General features: G+C 39.8%; 1 protein-coding gene across 1 annotated transcript in view; it reads right to left on the bottom strand.

Annotated features, from left to right (window-relative positions):
- SPON1 (spondin 1) overlaps nt 1–26,640 on the bottom strand; it is a 305,161-nt gene that overhangs the window by 85,937 nt on the left and 192,584 nt on the right. The gene's annotated exons all lie outside the window — the stretch shown is intronic.

Raw genomic sequence — 26,640 nt, 5'->3', positions numbered from 1 at the left:
GTCTGTGCGACCACAATGCCCTTGGACCTTTTTCCACTTTACATTTATTCCCAGGAACAATCAATGTTATTCCAAACTTTTCTCATTTTCTCCATCCTGCCAAATCCCTTGAGGTCTTATTCATTGCTAAGTTTCTACTTAACTTGTCATAAAACTTTTGTAGGAGAGAAAGTCATAGGTGGTTGGCTGGAAAGGTAGTTGGAGAAAATGGATGGACGCTGCCTGCTACTGACTTCCTGCCATCAGCAGTGGAATCTGCACTGTCAGAAAGGGATCCCAGCTGTCAGAAAGGGCTCCCAGCTGTCAGAAAGGGCTCCCAGCTGTTTAATGCTGAGCTCCAAGAAGACTAAACCACTATGGAAGTGGAAATGACATATATTTCATCTCTTTGTAGTGGGAAAGCCATCTGGTGTAGCTTTCCTCCCCATATGCTAGTGGCCTTTATATTTAATTGTGTAAGGAATCTAGTTGAAAATTTTATTAGATTTGACTGAAATCAGCCTTTGGACAGAAATCTTTTTCCTTCTGGAGTTCATGCCTATAGGAGAGGTCCTGACCCCAGTGTCTTCGGGCTGATGGCCACTTGAGGGACAGTGTGGGGCCATGTTTAGTTCTGACAACTAGTTCCTTGTCTAGGGCACACAGTCAGCTGGGGCAGGGGGTAGTGAACAAACTGAAGGGAAGTTTATTTCACCAGGAAAGCTAGGCTCATATCTAAAGAAAGATGTATTCATTCATTCATATATTCAAAACATTTAATTAAGCCCTGCTGTGGACCAGGTGCTGGGGGAGAAAATCAAGAGATCACAGAAAATCAAGATGTGCCCTTTCTGCCTTTGAGGAGGTCACTTAGTAGTGGAGGTGAGAAGGCAAATATATACAACTTATTTGTTCGTCCAGCCAATAATGAGCACAGACATGCGTCAACTCCCTGACTTAAAGAAGGCATAGTCCCTGTCCTCAGGAACTGCCCAGTCTATTAGGGCAGGCAGATCATAATCACAGTGAAGCATAAGATATGTCAGGTCAGAGTTTAAAACAGGGTGCGATAGAAGTCACAGTAGAGGAGCTTCTACGTTAGACTCTCAGGGGTGACTTACTAGTGGAGATGATGCATCAGGATCTGAAGGAGCTAGCCGATGAAAGGAGTAGGGGAATGGGCATTGCAAGTGGAAGGAACTGCAAGGGCAAAGACAAAGAAGGAGTCAAGAAAGAGCATGAAATATCTGTGGAGGAAGTTCTAGGAGCCCAGTATTGCCAAAGCAAAGGGTGTGTGTGTTTGTGCAGGAAATACGGAGGCATGATGAAGATGAAGGTAGAGAGGAAGGGCTAGATTACAAACAGTTTTGTGTATTACATTGACAAATTTAAGTTTATCTTGGAATCTTTGAGAAACTGTTGAGAGATTTTAACTAAGGGATGCAGGGTGACTAATCATCTTGGTTTGCCTGGGAATGTCCTGATTTTAAAACTGAAAAGTCTCACATCCTGGGAACCCCTGCTGTCCTGGACAAACTGGGATGGTTGGTCACCTATGGGGAGGGGCAGGGAAGATCACTGTGCAAGCCTCATGGAAGATGCAATAGAAGGGTCAGATGGGAGGTGTGGGGATCTGTAAAGAGCCTTCTGCATTAATTCAGGTGAGGGATGAAGAAACCATGTGTGAATCAAGGTAGTTAGCAGTGAGGACGAAGAGAAGAGAATGAATCCGAAATAGGAAGTAGAGACAAATACATTTCATCATCTTTTTACGTGGGGAGGGGAAGGAGGAAAGGACAAAGCCTAAATTCCTGTTTTCTGGCTTGCTGATCAATTAGCATCATAAAGGAGATTTTTTTTTTAAGTGCTACTGTGAGAAGTGCAGAAGAGGAAAGTAGACTTATACCCATCACACCCTTTTATGACCAGGCATCAATCTGGGTGCTTTCTAGAAAGTATCTCATTTAATCCACATGATAATAACATAGGAGAATGTTAATTTTTCTTCATTTAGATGAGGAAACTGTGGCTCAGAGAGCCTAAGTAACTTGCTCAAGGTCACACAGCACTGGCAGTCCCAGTCAGATATGTCTCATCCAAGGCCTCTGCTCTTTCAACCCCCACCCTCACTCCACCCCTATCTCAAGGCAGGACAGAGGAAATGACAATTGAGCTGGCCTTTGCTGGAAAATTTTATCCAAATGGATGGGGAAGAGAAGGGACTAGCATGTGCCAGCATCCAAGGGCATGAATGAGTATGGAGTGTTCTGGAAAATCCCAAGAATGTCTTTGGCTCTGTCTCCCTGGAACAATAAATAAATACATATGCATGTCAGAGTTAATTATTCTTGACCCTTTTATGTGGAACATCTGCGATGATGGCAAAATGCTGTGTCATATCTTAACCCGCTCAATGGATTCTAATTGCCCAAGTAAGATAAACAAAAACAAACTGAATGACGCTTTCTTCATGGTTTCTAATCTGTGTGCAAATCCCAATGGCTTGCCAATATTTCCCAATACAGAGCTGACTGAGTTGTGGTGCAATGAACTGAAAAAAGGAGATCAGTACAAATAGAGACCACCATACCCTGAATTTTGTTTTCCTTTCAGGTATTCTTTTGTTTAAGGACAATGAACTGGTATAAAAGTGCTGTACTCTTGTAGATGTAATTAAAATGGAAGTGGCTTCCCTTCTTCTCAGTGATTCAAGTCATTGAAATTAATCATCATTGGGCCAGTCTAGCAGGCTGCCACGGTCTCAATGGGAAATGTATCTCAAGGTGTCTGCTGCAGCAGCTGCAATTAAAATCTATTGAGCAATGGGATAAAATGAATCCGACACTTACCATAATAGCAGAGTCACTGGATAAATGAGGGAAGTGTAATTAACAAATAACTTGAAACAGGGCTGGGGGCTTCATGTAGATTGACACTTTAGTGCTTTTTACAGGAATCATCTGATGGTGAAGAATTACTTTACCAACTCTAGCCATAATTTATTTAGGCATTCATCATATTTATTACTGACTGCTTGTGTATGATGGTTTAGTCTTGGAAATATCTATGCTCACTTCCTTGCAGAGTATGTAACAATTTAGCCCAAGGAATAAAAAAAGGCAGGCTGATTTCTTTTGTTTTCTCATCTGGCGAGTGAGGGTAGGGATTGGTTGAAAACTGAGACCAAGTTTGTGCAGGATTCTGTGTTGTTTGTGACTTCCTTTTTTTTTTTTTTTTTGAGACAGAGTCTCACTTTGTTCCCCAGGCTGGAGTGCAGTGGCGCAATCTCGGCTCACTGCAAGCTCTGCCTCCTGGGTTCACGCCATCCTCCTGCCTCAGTCTCCCGAGTAGCTGAGACTACAGGCGCCCGCCACCATGCCTGGCTAATTTTTTGTATTTTTAGTAGAGATGGGGTTTCACCATGTTAGCCAGGATGGTCTTGATCTCCTGACCTTGTGATCCACCCGCCTCAGCCTCCCAAAGTGTTTGTGACTTCTAAACATTCATTTAATTGAAGAATTGTTTGTAGAATACAATAATCTGTGAGAGCAAATGACTCCTCCCCAGTCACTGGAGACCAAAGCGTGTATGTGTGTGTGTGTGTGTGTTTTACAACAGTGAGAGAATCAGAGAATCTTGGATTTAATGTATTTCATGTGACAAGTACTTTGAACAGGAATAAGAAACAAGTCTTTCAATCTCTGAAATACTTTTGGAATTCTTACACGTGTCAGGGAAATCGCCTTTGCAAAATTATGACTGAGACAGTGAAACAGATCTAACTTAACTGACTCCATCTTGCTTCCAACCTTCAGGCTGTCCTTGTTCATTCCTGGGTGTAGGCTGAACTAACTTTGGGAGAAACTTAGCTTATAGTCTATAGTTTAAACAAAGACAATAACAGCCCTTTCCCAAAGCAGACCTCCTTCTTGCTAGAGAAGGACTAGCATGGTTGGTCACCTATGGGGACGGGCAGGGACTAGATTGCCTTTGTAGAACTAACATTAGCCACAAGATTAGAAATTATGGTTTAGGAGTCATACAGCTGGAGGCTACAAGTTTCTGACCCTCCCTAAACTGCTCCTAAGATCAGTGCTTGAGATATTTTGCAGACCCTGCACTTGATGGACCAGCTGGCCCCACCCAGATCAATAAACTGGCTCATTGATCTTGTGGCCCCCACCCAGGAACTGACTCAGCACAAGAAGACAGCTCTGACTTCCTGTGATTTCATCTCTGACCAATCAGCACTCCTGGCTCACTGGTTTCCCTCTACCCACCAAGCTATCCTTAAAAACTCTGGGCTGGTCGCAGTGGTTCATGTCTGTAATCCCAGCACTTTGGGAGGCCAAGGCAAGCAGATCACGAGATCAGGAAATCAGGACCATCCTGGCTAACAAGGTGAAACCCCGTCTCTACTAAAAATACAAAAAATTAGCTGCGTATGGTGGTGGGTGCCTGTAGTCCCAGCTACTCGGGAGGCTGAGGCAGGAGGATGGCGTGAACCTGGGAAGCGGAGCTTGCAGTGAGCTGAGATAGCGCCACTGCACTCCAGCCTGGGTGACAGAGCGAGACACCATCTCAAGACAAACAAACAAACAACAACAAAAAACTCTGCTCCCCAGATGCTCAGGGAGACTGATTTGAGTAATAATAAAACTCCAGTCTCCTGTGCAGCAGGCTCTGCATGAATTTCTCTTTCTCTGTTGCAATTTCCCTGTCTTGAATAATCGGCTCTGTCTAGGCAGTGGGCAAGGTGAACCCCTCAGGTGGTTACAAATTTAAGGGCTTGTCTGGGATTGCCCTTGTGGCTACATGCCTGTGGTTCGGTGGCACCCCTCTTATGGATGGATCCAGAAGCCAACCCAAGCGGTCGCCTAGTTCTCTTGGGCTGGGGACTGACTCTGGTACTCTCTCTACTGGCGGGGCACTGCCGACCCAATGTGCATGGATTTAATTGCAATGGAGAAATAGTCCTGGGGAGATGTCCCTTAACTGTACCCCATCGCAGGGTATCTGTCTGTAGCCCCATTGAGGGGTGTCTGGATTGGTGAGTATTGCTGCCAAGGCCGCCTTCCTTCTCCCGACTGGTTCTGTAGCCCTATGGTGGGGTGTCTGTAGCCCTATGGTGGGGTGTCTGTAGCCCTATGATGGGGTGTCTGTAGCTCCATTGTGGGGTGTCTCTTTGTAGCTCCACCATGGGATACCTGTAGCCTCACTGCAGGGTGTCTGTTCGGCTCCTGGGGGTCTCAGTTGGCTCTTTCTAACTAGTAGCAACAGTCCTGGCTTTGGAGACTTCTCAATCAGGAAGATTTTGAGGCGGTTTCTCAGACGGAGAATAGGAGGATAGTTTGGAATAAGGGATATTCTTGGAGCTCTTGGTTAGGGATCTGATTTGGAAGGCCTTCTGTCTGTCTCATCTTTGTGTGTGTTTGCATATGTGGAAGGGATCTCAGAAGGGTTGCTGATGGAAGTCCAGCAGGCCTAACTCAGAGAACCCTCCTTATTCGTCTGGTCACATTCGATGAACCCTAAAGAGGGCTTAACAGGCCTGTCTTGGAGTGCCTGTCTGCTCTTTGCCTTTCCCAGAGACCCCAATATGAATTACCCTTCAGAGGTCATCTGTCCCCATATAGAGTAGATCAAAGATGACAGGGACCAATGGGAAAAACTTTGAGCTTTGCCAGGCTGATAGTGGGTGCTGAACAAGGTAACTAATGCCTGTTTTGTTATGTGTGTTTTGCTGGAACGGAAAATGTTAATTCAGTTTCCCATGCAGTCCATTGGGCAGCATCTTGCAAATTAAGAACCTTGCCTATGGTTCTGTAAGACAGTAAAGGGTAATTTTCTCTTGTAAAGTGGCTTGAATCCCCAGCTATAGCACAAGTGAGCAGGGTTGCCAGAAGCCACTCGGTTCTTCTGAAAACTGCAGAGAAAGGGAACCTAGAAACCTGGTATGCCAGCAAAAAGGGTAAGAAATTCTTACCAGCCAAGTTTCTGCTCACTCTCTCTTTCTCTGTTTGAGTAGAACAGTAAACTACTGGTGTCCTCTGCAAGGGTTTGATTAATAGAAAAAAGGATTTGTGAGACTAGTCTTAGGCTGTAGCAAATCTGGTGTACTTTGTAATGGTGTTCTGTAATGGAGACAGGGGTATCATAGGATAGCATGTGGGTTTAGGACCCCTATAAGCCTGCTTTTCAAGCCAGCCGGGCAGGCTGGTCAGTTACAAACTTTGCTATGGGTCCCTGAAACCAATACTGTAGGAAATTTCTCTGTCTTGTTTTGTGTCCTTAACAGCTTAACTTAGTGACCATGTGGGAATACTTTCTTTTGATTTCCACCATCCAGAGGACAGGAATTTGGGGGTTCTTGTCCTAGTTAGTCCTAAAAATTTTTTGTGAGCAGTTAAAGCCTTGAAAGCTTGAAACTGGCTTCTCTAGGCTCCTTCTGGGAAAAGCAATAGAAACTGCTCAATGCTGTACAGCTCAGTAGCTATGCCTTTATCTTCTGACAGTGGTGGCCTGGGTTCAATTGTTGGCTTCTGGAATGATTCCTTTCTGGTTTGTTATTTGTGTAACTTTGCCATTTATTGAGTCTTCCCCTCCCCCCGCCCATGGTTAGCTTCTGATTTCCTCTCTTTAATTTTCCTTTCTCTGAACTACCTTGTAGAGCTTCTAACTCCTATAAAAAAAGAAACTGTTTGCCATGTCTTTGAAGCACCTAGGAGGTTATCTTTCATAAAGTTTAGAAGCTAGAAATATTGGCCACTTGGCATGGATAAAGTCAAGTAATAAGAGATTTGAAAGGATTGCTTTTTTAGAGAGCACTATGATTAAAAATCAGCTTAATTAAAAGTGGATAAACAAGCTACAGATATATTTAAAAGGCCTTTCTGTTTTTCTCTTCTTGGAACTTGTTTTTCTGGAAAGTTTTTTTCTTCTCAATTGACTGAATTATTTTTCTCCTTTTTTCTCTTTTTTTCTTTTTTTGTCTTGCCACACTTAATGCACACAGGAGAGGCCCTAAGATAACTTCTGGTAGCCTCGGACTCATTGGGAAAACAGAGGAGGTGCCACAGGCCCCGTTTTGGGGGGGAAAGAAAACCCTCTGTTTTCCTCATGAAACCCAAGGAATTAAAAGCAGATAAATCCCTCTCAAAATCAAAGGCTGTGTTCTGTTTTGCATTGTGTTATCTGAAGGTTTTGAGTTTTGGGGGTATCAAATTACTTCACATTATAACTAGGTAGGAAATACACTTTAAGGGATGGCTAACAGTAGTTAGGGAGGGATACTTGACTCTTAGCACACTTGGATCAGAGAAGCAGGCTCTTGGCCACCTGGAAGACAAGGAAACATCCTCATCCCCAAATGGGAGATGAGACTCCCTCATGAGAGATGGGGTGATTACAAAATGGGCTGATTGGCTTTGGGTTGCCTTGCAATGAAATGCTGAAATGCAGGGTAGAAGCACGGCACTATCTTCTCCCATAGTCTTTCCCTCCTTTTGGGGATCCAGGATCCAGTATAAAATGGCACCCTTAATTTTGGGGATCTGTCTTTGCCTTCAGCTGCTTATTTGGCCCTAGAAATGCATGCTTTCCTGGCCCTGTTCCTCCAAGGGCTCCACCCTGAAGCCAGTAATCCAATTAAGAAACTGGCAATTGAAAAATTTTACAAGCACTGGGCAGACTGCCTCCTCAAGTGGGTCCCTGACCCCCGAGTAGCCTAACTGGGAGGCATCCCCCAGTAGGGGTGGAATGACACCTCACACGGCCAGGTGCTCCTCTGAGACAAAACTTCCAGAGGAACGATCAGGCAGAAACGTTTGCAGTTCACCAATATCCGCTGTTCTGCAGCCACCACTGCTGATACCCAGGTAAACAGGGTCTGGAGTGGACCTCCAGCAAACTCCAACAGACCTGCAGCTGAGAGGCCTGACTGTTAGAAGGAAAACTAACAAACAGAAAGGACATCTGCACCAAAAACCCATCTGTACGTCACCATCATCAAAGACCAAAGGTAGATAAAACCACAAAGATGGGGAAAAAACAGAGCAGAAAAACTGGAAACTCTAAAAATCAGAGCGCCCCTTCTCCTCCAAAGGAACGCAGCTCCTCATCAGCAACGGAACAAAGCTGGACGGAGAATGATGTTGACGAGTTGAGAGAAGAAGGCTTCAGAAGATCAAACTACTCCGAGCTAAAGGAGGAAGTTCGAACCAATGGCAAAGCAGTTAAAAAACTTGAAAAAAAATTAGATGAATGGCTAACTAGAATAACCAATGGAGAGAAGTCCTTAAAGGACCTGATGGAGCTGAAAACCATGGCACTAGAACTACGTGACAAATGCACAAGCCTCAGTAGCCGATGCAGTCAACTAGAAGAAAGGGTATCAGCAATGGAAGACAAAATGAATGACATGAAGTGAGAAGAGAAGTTTAGAGAAAAAAAGAATAAAAAGAAAGGAACAAACCCTCCAAGAAATATGGGACTATGTGAAAAGACCAAATCTATATCTGATTGGTGTACCTGAAAGTGACGGGAGAATGGAACCAAGTTGGAAAACACTCTACAAGATATTATCCGGGAGAACTTCCCCAATCTAGTGAGGCAGGCCAACATTCAAATTCAGGAAATACAGAGAACGCCACAAAGATACTCCTCGAGAAGAGCAACTCCAAGACACATAATTGTCAGATTCACCAAAGTTGAAATGAAGGAAAAAATGTTAAGGGCAGCCAGAGAGAAAGGTCAGGTTACCCACAAAGGGAAGCCCATCAGACTAACAGCTGATCTCTTGGCAGAAACTCTACAAGCCAGAAGAGAGTGGGGACCAATATTCAACATTCTTAAAGAAAAGAATTTTCAGCCCAGAATTTCATATCCAGCCAAACTAAGCTTCATAAGTGAAGGAGAAATAAAATCCTTTACAGAGAAGCAAATGCTGAGAGATTTTGTCACCATCAGGCCTGCCCTAAAAGAGCTCCTGAAGGAAGCACTAGACATGGAAAGGAACAACTGGTACCAGCCACTGCAAAAATATGCCAAATTGTAAAGACCATCAAGGCTAGGAAGAAACTGCATCAACTAATGAGCAAAATAACCAGCTAACATCATAATGACAGGATCAAATTCACACATAACAATATTAACCTTAAATGTAAATGGGCTAAATGCTCCAATTAAAAGACACAGACTGGCAAATTGGATAAAGAGCCAAGACCCATCAGTGTGCTGTATTCAGGAAACCCATCTCACATGCAGAGACACACATAGGCTCAAAATAAAGGGATGGAGGAAGATCTACCAAGCAAATGGAAAACAAAAAAAGGCAGGGGTTGCAACCCTAGTATTGGATAAAGCAGACTTTAAACCAACAAAGATCAAAAGAGACAAAGAAGGCCATTACATGATAGTAAAGGGATCAATTCAACAAGAAGAGCTAACTATCCTAAATATATATGCACCCAATACAGGAGCACCCAGATTCATAAAGCAAGTCCTTAGTGACCTACAAAGAGACTTAGACTCCCACACAATAATAATGGGAGACTTTAACACCCCACTGTCAACATTAGACAGATCAACGAGACAGAAAGTTAACAAGGATATCCAGGAATTGAACTCAGCTCTGCACCAAGCGGACCTAATAGACATCTACAGAACCCTCCACCCCAAATCAACAGGATATACATTCTTTTCAGCACCACATCACACTTATTCCAAAATTGACCACATAGTTGGAAGTAAAGCACTCCTCAGCAAATGTAAAAGAACAGAAATTATAACAAACTGTCTCTCAGACCACAATGCAATCAAACTAGAACTCAGGATTAAGAAACTCACTCAAAACCGCTCAACTACATGGAAACTGAACAACCTGCTCCTGAATGACTACTGGGTACATAACGAAATGAAGGCAGAAATAAAGATGTTCTTTGAAACCAATGAGAACAAAGACACAACATACCAGAATCTCTGGGACACGTTCAAAGCAGTGTGTAGAGGGAAATTTATAGCACTAAATGCCCACAAGAGAAAGCAGGAAAGATCTAAAATTGACACTCTAACATCACAATTAAAAGAACTAGAGAAGCAAGAGCAAACACATTCAAAAGCTAGCAGAAGGCAAGAAATAACTAAAATCAGAGCAGAACTGAAGGAAATAGAGACACAAAAAATCCTTCAAAAAATCCATGAATCCAGGAGCTGGTTTTTTGAAAAGATCAACAAAATCGATAGACCACTAGCAAGACTAATAAAGAAAAGAGAGAACAATCAAATAGATGCAATAAAAAATGACAAAGGGGATATCAGTACCAATCCCACAGAAATACAAACTACCATCAGAGAATACTATAAACACCTCTATGCAAATAAACTAGAAAATCTAGAAGAAATGGATAAATTCCTGGACACATACACCCTCCCAAGACTAAACCAGGAAGAAATTGAATCCCTGAATAGACGAATAACAGGCTCTGAAATTGAGGCAATAATTAATAGCTTACCAACCAAAAAAAGTCCAGGACCAGATGGATTCACAGCCGAATTCTACCAGAGGTACAAGGAGGAACTGGTACCATTCCTTCTGAAACTATTCCAATCAATAGAAAAAGATGGAATCCTCCCTAACTCATTTTATGAGGCCAGAGTCATCCTGACACCAAAGTCTGGCAGAGACACAACAAAAAAAGAGAATTTTAGACCAATATCCTTGATGAACATTGATGCAAAAATCCTCAGTAAAATACTGGCAAACCAAATCCAGCAGCACATCAAAAAGCTTATCTACCATGATCAAGTGGGCTTCATCCCTAGGATGCAAGGCTGGTTCAACATATGAAAATCAATAAACGTAATCCGGCATATAAACAGAACCAAAGACAAAAGCCACATGATTATCTCAATAGATGCAGAAAAGGCCTTTGACAAAATTCAACAACTTCATGCTAAAAACTCTCAATAAATTAGGTATCGATGGGATGTATCTCAAAATAATAAGTGCTATCTATGACAAACCCACAGCCAATATCATACTGAATGGACAAAAACTGGAAGCATTCCCTTTGAAAACTGGCACAAGACAGGGATGCCCTCTCTCACCACTCCTATTCAACATAGTGTTGGAAGCTCTGGCCAGGGCAATCAGGCAGGAGAAGGAAATAAAAGGCATTCAATTAGGAAAAGAGGAAGTCAAATTGTCCCTGTTTGCAGATGACATGATTATATATCTAGAAAACCCCACCTTCTCAGCCCAAAATCTCCTGAAGCTGATAAGCAACTTCAGCAAAGTCTCAGGATACAAAATCAATGTGCAAAAATCACAAGCATTCTTATACACCATTAACAGACAAACAGAGAGCCAAATCATGAGTGAACTGCCATTCACAATTGCTTCAAAGAGAATAAAATACCTAGGAATCCAACTTACAAGGGACGTGAAGGACCTCTTCAAGGAGAACTACAAACCACTGCTCAATGTAATAAAAGAGGATACAAACAAATGGAAGAACATTCCATGCTCATGGGTAGGAAGAATCAATATCGTGAAAATGGCCATACTGCCCAAGGTAATTGATAGATTCAATGCCATCCCCATCAAGCTACCAATGACTTTCTTCACAGAATTGGAAAAAACTACTTTGAAGTTCATACGGAACCAAAAAAGAGCCCACATTGCCAAGTCAATCCTAAGCCAAAAGAACAAAGCTGGAGGCATCACACTACCTGACTTCAAACTATACTACAAGGCTATAGTAACCAAAACAGCATGGTACTGGTACCAAAACAGAGATATAGACCAATGGAACAGAACAGAGCCCTCAGAAATAATACCACATATCTACAACTATCTGATCTTTGACAAACCTGACAAAAACAAGCAATGGGGAAAGGATTGACTATTTAATAAATGGTGCTGGGAAAACTGGCTAGCCATATGTAGAAAGCTGAAACTGGATCCCTTCCTTACACCTTAGACAAAAATTAATTCAAGATGGATTAAAGACTTAAACGTTAGACCTAAAACCATAAAAACCCTAGAAGAAAACCTAGGCAATACCATTCAGGACATAGGCATGGGCAAGGACTTCATGTCTAAAACACCAAAAGCAATGGCAACAAAAGCCAAAATTGACAAATGGGACTAATTAAACTCAAGAGCTTCTGCACAGCAAAAGAAACTACCATCAGAGTGAACAGGCAACCTACAAAATGGGAGAAAATTTTTGCAACCTACTCATCTGACAAAGGGCTAATATCCAGAATCTACAATGAACTCAAACAAATTTACAAGAAAAAAAAAACCCCATCAAAAAGTGGGTGAAGGATATGAACAGACACTTCTCAAAAGAAGACATTTATGCAGTCAAAAAACACATGAAAAAATGCTCATCATCACTGGCCATCAGAGAAATGCAAATCAAAACCACAGTGAGATACCATCTCACACCAGTTAGAATGGCAATCATTAAAAAGTCAGGAAACAACAGGTGCTGGAGAGGATGTGGAGAAATAGGAACACTTTTACACTGTTGGTGAGAATGTAAACTAGTTCAACCATTGTGGAAGTCAGTGTGGCGATTCCTCAGGGATCTAGAACTAGAAATACCATTTGACCCAGCCATCCCATTACTGGGTATATACCCAAAGGATTATAAATCATGCTGCTATAAAGACACATGCACACGTATGTTTATTGTGGCACTATTAACAATAGCAATGACTTGGAACCAACCCAAATGTTCAACAATGATAGACTGGATTAAGAAAATGTGGCACATATACACCATGGAATACTATGCAGCCATAAAAAAGGATGAGTTCATGTCCTTTGTAGGGACATGGATGAAGCTGGAAACCATCATTCTCAGCAAACTATTGCAAGGACAAAAAACCAAACACCACATGTTCTCACTCATAGGTGGGAATTGAACAATGAGAACACATGGACACAGGAAGGGGAACATCACACACCGGGGCCTGTTGTGGGGTGGGGGCAGGGGAGGGATAGCATTAGGAGATATACCTAATGTAAATGATGAGTTAATGGGTGCAGCACACCAACATGGCCCATGTATACATATGTAACAAACCTGCACGTTGTGCACATGTACCCTAAAACTTAAAGTATAATAAAAATAAAAGAAAAAAAAAGAAAAATTTTACAAGCTTTGAATCTTCTGTCTGCATAGTTATATGTGTTGTATGTTTATCTATAAAAGAGCTCTGATTAATTGGCTTAGAAAAAGCACTTAAATCAAACATTTTTTCAGAAAAAAGAAGCTTTAATGCCTTTTCGTTCACGTGACTTTAGTAATCTTTTGGAAATAAAGACAGTTTTAAGGATTATTGGTAAAATAAAATGTCTTGAAAATGTAGACATTTGGTCTAAATTAGGGTCAGATATCAGATTTGCTAAATGCTTTAAGGTCAAACTGTTTGACTTTTGAAAATTGTTCAATTTACCTACTTTGGAGCATTAGATTATAGATAAGGCCTGGGAACATATGGAGAGCCATGCCTGCTAGCTATGCTAAAAGGAGTTAAGAGTTAACACTATAATATGTAGTTGAGACCACTGGAGAAACAGTTTTACGTCCAAGGTGTATAGGGAAGGTGTTTTTGGTAAAAGATTATAAGAAGGCATAGGAATATGGCGTTTGTTAAAGAGAATGTAATTTTGTCCAGTTCAGAGGATTTTAAAGATTGTCTTAACCTAAAAGAGTAATGGGACAAAACTGAAGTCTTAAGCAAAGTGAAAAGGGTTTGGTTAATCTTATGAAAAAATTCTGTGGGTATAAACAAGGTGGCTAAGATTTAAGAGAAATTATTTAGGTTTTTTCCATAGGTTAACACATTAAAATCATACTGATGTGGGACCAGAATCTGGGCCCATGTGTCCAAGTAACAGGGTTTTCTTAGAAAATTAATCTGCTATTTGATGGAAAATTGTAAAGGGTTCTAAAAAGTTAATGAAAATCTTACCTTACGGTCAAACTAATTAAAACTGGATAGAAATATAAATTTTTATTTAAATAACTAGCTTTAACATTAAAGATGCTCTAATGCAAACATGAAATTTGGTTTCCTTTTTTGAAGACAATTTTTAAGTAATGTTAAAAGATAATGAAAGGGTTTTGTTTTCTCCTTTGGGTAAATGGCAGGGAAAAAAAGGGGAGGAGAGAGAAGAGACAAATTCAGCTGGCCTCATGCTATCTTTATTGGCTAAGTTTCCTATCTGAGTAAAGATTTTTCTTTTAAGATTTTGGAGTTATCATTTTGGCCAGATGAATGACTTATGATGACCTGTGATTCTATTTTGTGATATCCAGTGTTTTAAACCTTTGATATTTGACAAACTTTCCAAAACAAAATTATAAATTATGTCTCTTTCTAGCCTAATATTTTAGATGTTAGGTCCTCTAAAGTCCAGTAATGACATTTGGTTTATTTGGTACAAAAATTATACAGGAAGCATCATCAAATATGAAATGGTGTTTGGCTTTCTTTGGTCTATATTTATGTAAATGTGTTATTGGTATATGTTCCAAAATTATGTAAAACTCCTATAATTCTAATATGACTTAATATATGTTATCAGTATTATAATTATTTTGGTAACAGACTGTGTGCCATGGAGGTAACAATTTCCTTGTTAATTGTGTCTTTAACTGTGGCTGCCCTAAAATATTTTTGTCATCTACAGACATCTGCCTTGTTTCGGTCCTCTTTAAAAGATGGTTTTATAATGAGCTATTTAAGGTGCTCTTAAATGCAGGATTCTGATGAATAACGCTGGAGATTGTGAGATTAGAAGAAAAAGTTTCAAATAGAAGAGTAAATGCTGTTTGGCTTACTTTGGACTGTATTTGTATAAATGTTATGAGTATGTGTTCCAAAATTATGGGAAACTTCTATAATGTTAGTATAATTTAGTGTACGTTATTAATTGTAATTGTTATATAAAATTGTTGTATGCCACAGAAGTAACCAAAATTCCTAGTCAATTGTAGCTTTAATAGTGGCTATAGACTTTTGTCATCCACAGACATTTTGTCTTGCTTTGGTCCTTTTCAAAAGGCAGTTTAAGATCAGATATAGGACTCTTAAGTGCAGGACTCAGATAACTTTAAAAATTGTGCTATTGGAGTACATGAAAAAACCAAACTTCTAGGACTCTCATGGAGAGCTAATGTGTTAAACATTGCTAAACCTTTTGTTTTCAGAGACAAGAGGACTAATTTCTTTAGAGCTATTTGCAACTTTTAACAAGTGAGTAAAATATACTCTTGTGAACAAAATTTGGATCATATTTGTTCTTTTCTACCTGATTTCTCCAGAATTTGGAAACTATTTGTGAATATTCTCAATTTATGGCATTATAATATAGTTAATTATATAAGCACAGTAAGAATCTCTTTTCTTTTGTAACAGGACACAATTGGATAAACTGGTTATTTTACCAAGGCTTTGACTGGAATGGCATGCTTCTTTTAAAGAATCAAAGTTGACTTATAGAGCCAATTAAAGTCCATTGGGGAATCTGGCCTCATACCTTGTCTACACAGAGTCCCTGTACCAGGTTCCTGACCTGTGGAAAGTTAAAGAATGCCACTTTCTTTTTTTTTTTTTTTTTTTTTTTTTGAGATGGAGTCTCGCTCTGTCGCCCAGGCTGGAGTGCAGTGGCGCGATCTCGGCTCACTGCAAGCTCCGCCTCCCGGGTTCACGCCATTCTCCTGCCTCAGCCTCCCGAGTAGCTGGGACTACAGGCGCCCGCTACCACGCCCGGCTAATTTTTTGTATTTTTAGTAGAGACGGGGTTTCACCGTGTTAGCCAGGATGGTCTTGATCTCCTGACCTCGTGATCCGCCCGCTTCGGCCTCCCAAAGTGCTGGGATTACAGGCGTGAGCCACCGCGCCCGGCCCAGAATGCCACTTTCTAACAGGCCCAGGAACCCCAAGTTATCTTGGGACCTCAAGAGAAGAGGAATTTGCCCAACTCATAGGTATTTGAGGATACAAACCCATGTCTGGGCTCACCTTTTAAAAAGTCTTATCTGAGAGTCTTCATAGAGCAGAGTTCTATCAAAGCCAGTTTAAAAAGCCTAAGTGAAAAATAATTATTCTTGCTGCACTTTTTGCCAATAATCAGGCCAAGTACAGTAAGAGTAAAGTTTATTTTGTAAACAAGTCAGTTCTATCATGATTTGTTTTGAATAAACATGGGGACTGGAGACAGAAAAATTATGCTCCAAAAGAAAAGCTATAGTACACTGTTGTTAGCTGTTCTTGAGGTTTTTTCTGCAGTTTAGACTAAATTCTAAATTCTTTGTGGGTTAAAGTCCCCAAACTAATGCTTTCAAATCTTTGCTGTTAAAATTGGGAATTGTACTCCTCATCCTCGGACTCGTTATTTACCTTATAGTAGGCTGGTCACTTTAAACACTGTAGTAAAACTATAGATGAGAGTACTAATGTTTTTTGCCATGCAAGCCTTGAAAACCCACCCAGGCCTGCACGAGTACACTCAGACAATTGCGAAGTGGTTCTACTCTTCACACCTTGGGGGTCACTCCCATTCCCACTACATCTCCTGTCAGCAGAAAGAAGCCAGAGTGATCGATGGCCTTTTCCCATCCTCATAGCCTACATCTTAAGATCAAGGTGTTATAAAAACCCAAAAGGAGGGATTGAAATCACCTTTGCAAAATCATGACTGAGACAGTGAAACAGATCTAACTTAACTAACTCCATCTTGCTTCTAACCTCCAAGCTGTCCTTGTTCATTCCTGGGTGTAGGCTGAACTAACTTTGGGAGAAACTTAGTTTATAGTTTAAAGGAAGATGGTAACAGCCCTTTGTCAAAGCAGGTCTCCTTCTTGCCTGGGGACTAGATCGCCTTTGTAGGACTAACATTAGCCACAAGATTAGAAATTATGGTTTAGGAGTCATGCAGCTGGAGGCTACAAGTTTCTGACCCTCCCTAAACTGCTCTTAAGATCAGTGCTTGAGATATTTTGCAGACCCTGCACTTGATGGACCAGCTGGCCCCACCCAGATCAATAAACTGGCTCATTGATCTTGTGGCCCCCACCCAGGAACTGACTCAGCACAAGAAGACAGCTCTGACTTCCTGTGATTTCATCTCTGACCAATCAGCACTCCTGGTTCACTAGCTTCCCCCCACCCATCAAGTTACCCTTAAAAACTCTGCTCCCTGACTGCTAGGGGAGACTGATTTGAGTGATAATAAAACTCCGGTCTCCTGCACGGCCAACTCTGCATAAATTACTCTTTCTCTATTGCAATGCCCCTGTCTTGATGAATCGGCTATCTAGGCAGTGGGCAAGATGAACTTCTTGGGTGGTTACCCCAGTTAGGATTAGGTTTGACTGCATATAACTGAGAAACCTCAAATATCATAGCTTAGAACGGGTTTATTTTTGTCTTATGTAAAAAAGTTTGTAGGTGGACAGTCCAGAAGACAAAGAGGGACATGCTCCCTCTGGTTAAGTACTCTTTCAGGAAATTGCACACATTATTTTTCTTACACCTTATTGGTCAGAACTTAGTTTCATAGCTATAGCTATCTCAAGAGAAGCTGGGAAATGTATTATTCTGGGTGGCCATGTATCCAGCTGACAACTGGTATCCTGATATTAAAAGGAGTGGGAGGATTGATACTGGGATACATGTTAGATGCACTTGATAGTGGAAATTTAAATTTATCCATGGACTTCCCGTGAGTTTCTGCCATTTCAGCACAGCCAGTAAAACCATCTTGGATATAGGCTATGTGGATAAACGAATTTCTTTTCACTTTTAATGGTTAACGGTGGCTGAAGCTGTGGCTCTTTTGCCTTGGCCACTCAACCTGATTTGTGTCAGGCAAAAATACTTGGCATTTTAACAGTTTTTCCAGAAGTCATGATACTTAGTTCTAAATAGTGACCATCAGGTAATGCCCAGAGGGGTCATTACTGCTGTTGTATGTGGGGGCCAGAATTGAATGCTTCCCAGTTTGAAGGACTTTAGAACACAAGTCTCCACTATAAACAAGGGGACAACTGTGCTGGGCAAAGTAGCCTTTATGGGTGTGGGGGTAACCAGGGCTGTTGCTAAAGGGGGAGAGGGAGTTGGAGAGCCTTTCTCTCAGGAATCAATATGGAGGACAGCAGTCCATGAGAGCATTTGGTTCCCACCACAGCACGGGCATGAAGAATGGTAGCTCAGGAACCAGAATCCAAGAATGTAGTAAGTTTCTGAAGCCTTTGTCATTTTTCTGCATGTGTATTTCTCTCACCCCATGTCTCCATAGTGATGACAGTAAAATTCTGAAATCACAAGGAGCTCAAACAAATATCCTCAGAGTCAGTGAAAGAGGGAATGGAGGATGCATGAACCCAGCCCTTTGCCAGGTAAGGGGGGAGAATTTGGGGGACTATAAGAAGTAATCACTTCCTGAAAGAAGGCAAAGTGGGCTGAGTTTAGGGAGGCTGACTGGAGAAATAAAAGGAGAATGGCAGGGTGGGGAGCTGGCCCCAGCCTGACAGGCGGGAGCCCACCACCAGCCCCCAAGTTCTATGACAAGGGATGCACTTAGTGTGTGGTACACATGTAAGTTGTAGATGCTCATGACCTGGACTTGAATTTTGCACTTATCATTACTTTCTATGAGCCTATGTGCAAGCCATTTCATTCCTTTGAGCCTCCATTTCCTCAAGTACAAAATGTGGATAATAATAGCCCTAATTCTTAGGGTTCTAAAGATTCAATGAGATGCATGTAAAGTGTTTAGAAGTCTGGTATTTGTTAACACACAAAAAGTGCACTGTTATTATTAAACTTAGGCAATCTGTGATATTTAGATTGGAAGAAGCTATCTCCAATCATTCTGAAATCATGCCAGTGAATGTGAGGATAAGACGAGTGGTGACAAGGAAGGTGACTTAAAAAAGATATAGATTCAACCCAAGATTAAGCAAAATAACTATATTCAAAATAACTGTATTGCAGAAGCTCTCTTGACTAGCCAACACTTAACCTCTTTGCAGGACCAGCCAATGCTTGCCATTCCCTCTGTAGTATTATAAACGCTGACAGAGCTAGGGCGTCCGGATGATTCAGCTGGGTGCCCACTCTCCGCTGTGGCAGCACGCTTCTGCTTCTGCAGTAAACTTGCATGTTTACCAAGAGTAAGTTGTGTTTGTTCTCAAACCTCCTTATACCAGTTATTCTGACATTGTGCTTACATAATTTGGTAAAATCTTTTGAAATTAATGAGATATGAGTGAGAAAAGGAAGGCATTTTTTATGACTGCTCTGAAAGGACTCAACAGAGGCAAGTTGCTGAAAATAATGTATAATTAGGTGAGAGCAAGATATCTGTAAAAGATTGGGAAAAGTTGTAAAACTCAGGAGTTCTATACTCAGATGGTTCTGCAAGTATCTTTAAGTACAGATTCATTTTCAAGAAGCCTAAACTGGAAATCAGGGGTGATAATTTATTGGCATGATTTATATTTCTGATTGAAGGTACACTTATCTGATTTAAGTTAAACTATTTGACATATCCATGTATTAATTTTTAAATTCCTTGCTTTAACACATTCTTCTTTAGGTTATAGTAATCAACTTCTGCTCTCATTTGAATTGGAATGGAGGGCATCTACCAAACTAGACATTCCTATATATACATTGGTTAGTGTTTCCCCCCTCTCTCTACATATATGTGTAATATACATGGGTTAGTGTTCATATTTCATTTTATATTTTTAAGAAAAGCTTCATTATTTTGTCTTTTTTTTTTTTTTTTTTTTTTTTGAGACAGAGTCTTGCTTTTTTGACCAGGCTAGTGTGCAGTGGCACTATCTCAGCTCGCTGCAACCTCTGCCTCCCGGGTTCAAGTGATTCTCATGCCTCAGCCTCCCGAGTAGCTGGGATTACAGGCGCTTGCCACCATGACCAGCCATTTTTTTTGTATATTTTTAGTAGAGATGGGGTTTTGCCATATTAGCCAGGCTGGTCTCGAACTCCTGACCTCAAGTGATCTGCCCCACCTTGGCCTCCCAAAGTGCTGGGATTACAGGCATGAGCCACCACACCTGGTGTGGAAAACCTTCATTATTTTAATATACAGATAGTCCCCATCTTATGATGGTTCTACTTATAATTTTTGACTTTATGATGGTATAAAAGCAATACCCATTCAGTGGAAACTGTACTTCGAGTACACATACAACCACTCTGTTTTTTACTTTCAATATAGTATTCAATAAACTATATGAGATATTCAACAGTTATTTCAAAATAGGCTTTGTGTTGGATAATTTTGCCCAACTTTGGGTTAATGTAAGTGCTCTAGCTGGATGCAGTGGCTCATGCCTGTAATCCTGGCACACTGGGAGGCCGAGGTGGGTGGATCACCTGAGGTCAGGAGTTTGAGACCAGCCTGGACAACACGCGGAAAGCCCGTCTCTACTAAAAATATAAAAATTATCTGGGTGTGATGGTGTGCACCTGTAGTCCCAGCTACTTGGGAGGCTAAGGCAAGAGAATCACTTGAACCTGGGAGGTGGAGTTTGCAGTGAGCCAAGATTGCACCACTGCACTCCAGCCTGAGTGACAGAGCAAGACTCCATCTTATAGATATATATAAATATATATAAATATATAGATACATAAATATATAGATATATAAATATATATATAAATATATATATAAATATCTATATAAATATATAGATATATATAAAAATATATATAAATATATAGATATATAAATATATAGATATATATAGATATAGATATATATAAATATATAGATATATAGATATATATAAATATATAGATATGTAAATATATATAGATATATAGATATATAAATATATATAGATATATAAATATATAAATATATAGATATATAGATATATAAATATATATAAATATATAAAGATATATAGATAAATATATATAAATATATATAGATATATAGATAAATATATATAGAGATATAAATATATATAAATATATATAGATATATATAAATATAAATATATATATAAATAATGTAAGTGTTCTGAGCACATATATGGTAGGTTAGGCTGAGCTATAATGTTCAGTAGCTTAGGTATATTAAGTGTATTTTTGACTTAGTGATATTTTCAACTTTTTTCAGTTGTAACTGATAAAACATCCTGAGTTTATCAGGATGTAACCTCACTGTAAGTCAAGGAGTATCTATAGTTCTTTTCTTTTTAAAAAAATTTAAAAAAATTTTGTGGGTGTATATATTTATGAGGTACATGAGATGATTTGGGTCAGCCATGCAATGTGTAATAAGCACATTATGGGGATTGGAGTATCCATTCCCTCAAGCATTTATCCTTTGAGTTACAAACAATCCAATTATACTCTTTAAGTTATTTAAAAATGTACAATTAAGTTATTATTGACTATATTCACCTATTATGCTATCAAATAGGTCGTACTCATTCGTTCTCACTATGTTTTTGTACCGGTTAACCATCCCCATCCCCCCCCCCTCCCACCCTCCACTACCCTTCCCAGCCTCTGGAAATTATCCTTCTAATCTCTAAGTCCAGGAGTTCAATTGTTTTGATTTTTAGATCTCATAAATAAGTGAGAACATGTGATGTTTTTCTTTCTGTGCCTGACTTATTTCACTTAACATGATGATATCCAGTTCCATTCATGTTGTCGCAGATGACTGGATATCATTCTTCTTATGGCTGAATAGTACTCCATTGTGTATATATATCACATTTTCTTTATCCATTCATCTGTTGATGGACACTTTGGTTGTTTCCAAATTGCGGCTATTGTGAACAGTGCTGCAACAAATATGGGAGTGCAGATATCTCTTTGATATACTGATTTCCTTTCTTTTGGATCTATACCCAGCAGTGGGATTCCTGAATCATATAGTATCCCTATTTTCAGTTTTTTAAGGAACCTCCAAACTATTATTCTCCATAGTTCTTGTACTAATTTGCATTCCCACCAACAGTAGTTCTTGTACTAATTTGCATTCCCACCAACAGTGTATGAGGGTTCCCTTTTCTCCACATCCTCACCAGTATTTTTTATTGCCTGTCTTTTAGATATAAGCCATTTTAACTGGGGTGAGATAATAGCTCATTGTAGTTTTGATTTGCATTTCTCTGATGATCATGATGTTGAGCACCTTTCCTGTAATTTCTTCCCAAAGGCATCAAAAAAATTTTTAATAATGACTGTTTCACACCTAATAACTCAAAAAACAGAAAAAAGTGGCATCAATTCATGACATCTTAGAAGTAAGAATCAATTAGAGTCCTACTAATTACTATAAGTAATTAATTATGTTAAATCCATAGAGGATTTTTTCTTCAGTCCTAAGAGTTGCAGAATTTTACCAAGGCACTCACATTGAAGGAAGTCACACTTGATGTAATATTATATTTCCCAATATAAATTAAGAATAGAAACAAATAGTAAGAGATATTACTTAAGAGGAAAGATTTGAACAATTGCAGACAGACGTACAGTTCTCCACACCTAGCATATTAGAACTGATACCAGCAAGTAAGATTGGGTTAGAGACACAAATCAGAATGATGCAAGAGAAAGACTTGCATGTAGGAGAGACAGAACCCAAGTACTTAAAGAAGAGATACTAGTTTCACCTGCAACACTGATAAGCTAGCTTATATGAGGCCAACAATCTCCCAAGAACAACTACAAAAAATGAATAAAACAAAACAAAGTAACTTGGTTTAAAGTATTGGAAAGGTCTCAATGCAGCCAGGACTTGAAGGCCAAGATCCTGGAGAGAAGGGAAATGCATGGAGGTGAGTCAGATATTCCAAACTGCTTTTTTCCCTTCAGGCTCTGGCTTTTTCATCAGCCACACAAGGCTAAGAAGCTGAGAAGCTGAGTACAGCTTTCATCAGTCTCACAGGACTGGGGAGAGAAAATGACTTGAGCTAAGATCCTGAAGAGAAAGGCACAGAGAAGTGAGCCTGATGTTTGGCACTGCTGTTTCTTCTGAGGCAGTTGCTAATTTGTAAGAGTCATGGTGAAGGAAGTTTGCAACTCTGGGTAGAAATTAGTGGCTAAGAGATTAAACAGAGCTTTTAGCAGCCTCAGATTTGGGGAAGATTAAAATTGGAAATTGGAAACCATAAGGAAGAGACACACTGGTAAGTACTACAGGCTTTAAGTGAGGAACCCTGAAGAGCTACACCCATGGAATAAGAGTGAACCATAAGTAAAAGAGCCCTCACAAAGACTGAATCCAGCTTAAAAACAGCCCAACCCAAGGCCTGATTAGGTGATTTTCCATACTCCAACTGCCTGCTAGAAGAAGCAAATCTTTGTGAAGGAAGATAATTTCATCCAGAGCCCCTATAATTTATCATACACATGTCTGGCATTCAATAGAAAATGACGAGACATACCAGGAAACTGAAGCAAGGGAAAAACAAATAATAGAAATAGACCTACAAATGATCTAGATATTATAGTTACCAGACTTGGACTTAAAAACTATAATTAATATGTTCAAGGAAATAGAAACCTAGATGGAGAATTTTAGCAACAAACTGGAATTTCTAAAAAAAGAATCAAATGAAAATTCTAGAACTAATATTAATAAATATAACTAGAATTAAGAACAAGTTTAATAGCATTTCAGACTAGCAGAGGAGAGGACTAGGAAATATCCAAGCTAAAGTATGGAGGGAAAACGATAAAGAATATACAAAAAAAGCATAAGAAGCATATGGAAAATGATGATAAAGTTGAACATATATATAATTAAAGTTCCAGAAGGAAAGGAGAAAGAATATTGGGATAGAACCAATGTTTGAAGAAATAAGGGCCAGAATTTTCCAAAACTGGCAAAAGATATCAAGACATGGATGCATGAAGTGCTAGAAATCTCAAAAACAATAAATATAAATAAAGTCATGCCTACCTATGTAGTAAAACTACTGACAATCAGAGATAAAGACAAAATCTTAAAAGCAGCTATGTAAAAAGACATGTTATTTTCTAACAAGCAACCATAAGACTGACAGATGACTTCTCAACAGAAATCATGAAAGCCACAGACAGACAAGTGATGCCTTAAAAATACTGAATGAAAATAAGTGGCAACTTATTTAAAAATATTCTTCAAAAATAAAGACAAAATAAAGACATTTTCAAATAAATAAGAACTAAGAATTCTTTGCCTGCAAATTCTAAAAAACGCTGAAGGAGTTTTTCAGGTAGAAGGAAATCATCCCAGAAGGAAAATGGACATAAAAAAAGGAAGAACAACAGAAAGAATAAATATATGGGTAAAGCCAAATGAATTTTGACTGGGCAAAGCAATACTAATAATGTGTTGTAGGGTTAAAATATATATGAAATTTAATTATTTGGTAACAATAATACTTAAGGTGGTAGTGGATTGATATAGTTTGGCTCTCCGTCCTTGACCAAATCTCATGTTGAATTGTAATCTTCAATGTTGGAGAAGGGGTCTGGTCAGAGGTGATTGAATCATGGGGGCAGACTTCCCCTTGCTGTTCTTGTAATAGTGAGTGAGTGCTCAGAGATTTGGTTGTTTAAAAGCGTGTGGCATCAATGGAACAGAACAGAGCCCTCAGAAATAATGCTGCATATCTACAACTATCTGATCTTTGACAAACCTGAGAAAAACAAGCAACGGGGAAAGGATTCCCTATTTAATAAATGGTGCTGGGAAAACTGGCTAGCCATATGTAGAAAGCTGAAACTGGATCCCTTCCTTACACCTTAGACAAAAATTAATTCAAGATGGATTAAAGACTTAAACGTTAGACCTAAAACCATAAAAACCCTAGAAGAAAACCTAGACATTACCATTCAGGACATAGGCATGGGCAAGGACTTCATGTCTAAAATACCAAAAGCAATGGCAACAAAAGCCAAAATTGACAAATGGGATCTAATTAAACTAAAGAGCTTCTGCACAGCAAAAGAAACTACCATCAGAGTGAACAGGCAACCTACAGAATGGGAGAAAATTTTTGCAACCTACTCATCTGACAAAGGGCTAATATCCAGAATCTACAATGAACTCCAACAAATTTACAAGAAAAAAACAAACAACCCCATCAACAAGTGGGCGAAGGACATGAACAGACACTTCTCAAAAGAAGACATTTATGCAGCCAAAAAATACATGAAAAAAATTCTCACCATCATGGCCATCAGAGAAATGCAAATCAAAACCACAATGAGATACCATCTCACACCAGTTAGAATGGCAATCATTAAAAAGTCAGGAAACAACAGGTGCTGGAGAGGATGTGGAGAAATAGGAACACTTTTACACTGTTGGTGGGACTGTAAACTAGTTTAACCGTTGTGGAAGTCAGTGTGGTGATTCCTCAGGGATCTAGAACTAGAAATACCATTTGACCTAGCCATCCCATTACTGGGTATATACCCAAAGGACTATAAATCATGCTGCTATAAAGACACATGCACACATATGTTTATTGCGGCACTATTCACAATAGCAAAGACTTGGAACCAACCCAAATGTCCAACAATGATAGACTGGATGAAGAAAATGTGGCACATATACACCATGGAATACTATGCAGCCATAAAAAATGATGAGTTCACGTCCTTTGTAGGGACATGGATGAAATTGGAAATCATCATTCTCAGTAAACTATCGCAAGAACAAAAAACCAAACACCGCATATTCTCTCATAGGTGGGAATTGAACAATGAGAACACATGGACACAGGAAGGGGAACATCACACTCTGGGGACTGTTGTGGGGTGGGGGGAGTGGGGAGGGATAGCTTTAGGAGATATACCTAATGCTAAATGACGAGTTAATGGGTGCAGCACACCAGCATGGCACATGTATACATATGTAACTAACCTGCACATTGTGCACATGTACCCTAAAACTTAAAGTATAATAATAAAATAAAATAAAAATAAATAAAAAAAAGAAGTGTGTGGCACCTCCCCTGCCTTCCTCCTGCTCCAGCCATGTAGGACATGTCAGTTTCCCCTTCACCTGCCACCATGATTGTATATTTCCTGAGGCCTTCCCAGCCATGCTTCCTGTATAGCCTGTGGAACTGTGAGCCAATGAAACCTCTTTTCTTTGTAAATTACCCAGTCTCAGACAGTTCTTTATAGCAATGTGAGAATGGACTAATACAGAAAATTGGTACCTGGAGTGGGGCATTGCTACAAAGATACTTGAAAATGTGTAAGTGACTTTGGAACTGGGTAATGGGCAGAGGTTGGAACAATTTGGAGGGCTTAGAAGAAGATAGGAAGATGAGGGAAAGTTTGGAACTTTCCAGAGACTTGTCAAATTGTTGTGACCAAAAGCTGAAGTAATATGGACAGTGAAGCCCAGGCTAAGGTCTCAGATGGAGATGAGGAACTTACTGGGAACTGGAGTAAAGGGCACTCTTGCTATGCCTTAGCAAAGAGACTGGCGGCATTGTGTCCCTGCTCTAGAGATCTGTGGAACTTTGAACTTGAGAGTGATGATTTAGGGTACCTAAAATTTAGAAATTTCTAAGTAGCAAAGCATCCAAGATGTGGCCTGGCTGCTTCTAAAAGCCTACACTAACCTGCATAAACAAA

The sequence above is a fragment of the Pan paniscus genome, chromosome 9 (genome assembly GCF_029289425.2).
Source record: "Pan paniscus chromosome 9, NHGRI_mPanPan1-v2.0_pri, whole genome shotgun sequence".
NCBI lineage: Eukaryota > Metazoa > Chordata > Mammalia > Primates > Hominidae > Pan > Pan paniscus.
The sequence above is the reverse complement of the archived record's forward strand: the minus strand, read 5'-3'. Positions and strand labels throughout refer to the sequence as shown.